The sequence below is a fragment of the Sorex fumeus genome, unplaced genomic scaffold, assembly GCF_029834395.1.
Source record: "Sorex fumeus unplaced genomic scaffold, SorFum_2.1 ptg000070l, whole genome shotgun sequence".
Classification (NCBI taxonomy): Eukaryota; Metazoa; Chordata; class Mammalia; order Eulipotyphla; family Soricidae; genus Sorex; species Sorex fumeus.
This window is the reverse complement of record NW_026606127.1, coordinates 1,279,479-1,281,462: the sequence shown is the minus strand read 5'-3', so window position 1 is coordinate 1,281,462 and position 1,984 is coordinate 1,279,479. Positions and strand designations below refer to the sequence as shown.

The window sequence follows — 1,984 nt, the reverse complement described above, 5'->3', positions numbered from 1 at the left end:
CTCCCATTTTGTTGAGAGTTTTTCATCATGAATAGGTGCTGGATCTCATCAAATGCTTTATCTACATATATTGATATGATCATATGACTATCTTTATTTTATTGAGATGGTGTATTCTGTTGATTGACTAGAGAATGTTAAGCCATCCTTGCATCCCCAAGCTAAACCTACTTGGTCATAGTGTGTGAGATTTTGTTGAGTTTCTGGATTCTCTTTGCTGGTATTTTCTTGAGAATCTTTGTATCTGTATTCATCAAGGAAATAGGTCTGTAATTTTCTTTTTTTGTGGTGTGTCTGTCTGATTTGAGTACTAGGGTGATCTTTGCCTCATAGAAACTATTTGAGAGTATTTATGATTCTTCAATTTCCTGGAAAATCTTGAAAAAATGTTGGCAATATTTCCTCTTTAAAGGTTTGAAATATTTCACAATTGAATCCATCTGGGCCAGGGAATCTGTTTGGGGGGATACTTTTGACCATCATTTCAATTTCCTTGGTAGTGATAGGTTCAAGTATTCCAAATCTTCATAGTTCAGCGTTGGGAGGTAATCGGAAACCAAAAATTTATCAATTTATTCAAGATTCTCTAATTTCCTGCTGCAAAGATTCTCAATATAATCTCTGATGATCCTGTGGATTTCTGTAGTTTCTATTAGGATATGCCTCTTTGCATTTCTGATTCGATTTATTAGAATTCTTTCTCTTTGTTAATTTGAGAGGCTTCTCGTGGTTTATTGATCTTATTTATTTTCTCAAAGAACCAGCTTTTGCTCTTATTGGTCTTTTGGATTGTATTTTGGGTTTCTAGCTCATTGATGTCTGGTACAAGTTTTATTATTTCCTTCTTCCATCCTAGTTTGGACTACTTTTGTTGGTCATTTTCCAAAATCTTGAGCTCTAATATATTCATGTAGGCCCTTTCTTTCTTCCTGATGAATTCTGGCAGAGCTATACTCTTTCCTCTTAACACTGCTTTTGCTGTGTCCCACAACTTCTGGTAGTTCGTGTCCTCATTATCATTTGTTTCTGGAAACTTTTTATTTCCTCTTTGATTTCTTCTCTAAGCCAAAAGTTGTACATTACTTCCCTTAAAGAAAATATTTTCTTGCTGAGCTTTAGTCTGTTTGATCTATTGAGAAGTGAAAAAGTAGTGTTGAAATCTCCAACTAGTATTGTGTTGCTCTCAATGTTTTTCTTTAAGTCTATTAGAAGTTATTTTTAAGTATTTTGCTGGTCTGTCATTAGGGGCATCTACAGTGAGGAGGGTGAGTTCTTTCTGATGTACAGATCCCATGATCATGAAGAAATGACCTTCACTGTCTCTTATAACCTATAGCCTGAAGTCCATGTGGTCTGGTACTAGTATGGCCACTCCAGCTTTGTGGAGGTGTTCTTTTCTTTCTTGAAGAATTGTTTTCCAGCGTTTATCTTTGAGCCAATGGTTACTTTGATTGTTCAGAAGTGTTTCTTCAGGCAGCAGAAAGTTGGGTTCAGTTTTCTAATTCATCTTCCCATTCTGTGCCTCTGAATTGACACATTTAGTCCATTGACATTGAGGAGATTGTTGTGATGGGGATTTGTGGTATCTTTATGTAGAATTTTTGTACTTGTGGGGATTGTCTTAGCTTAAAGTCGCCCTGTTAATTCTTCTTGCAACAAAAATATGGAACACTTTACAAGTTTGCATGTCATCTCTGTGCAAGGACCATGCTAATCTATGTATCATTTCAATTTTAGTATATATGTTACAAAACATACTAGGAGTTGATTTTTCCATATTTTTCTCTTCTGATTACTTTGAGTGCTGTCCTTACTCACTCCTATGGCAGACAGTGATTCCTAATCAAGGAATGTATTTCAAAGCAGCTTAAATAGTTAGATTTAGAACTTTAATGTCCCAGCAAGAAAAATATGGTTTTTACCATATTATCTTTTACCATACCCAAGACATCAGTTTTACAAAATAATTCTTCTGGAAGATGGT

The 1,984-nt window shown here is 35.0% G+C and overlaps 1 pseudogene; it reads right to left on the bottom strand.

Annotated features, from left to right (window-relative positions):
• Nucleotides 1-1,657: 1,657 nt before the first annotated feature.
• On the bottom strand, nt 1,658-1,756 carry LOC130037193 (uncharacterized; annotated as a pseudogene).
• Between the last annotated feature and the right edge of the window lie 228 nt (nt 1,757-1,984).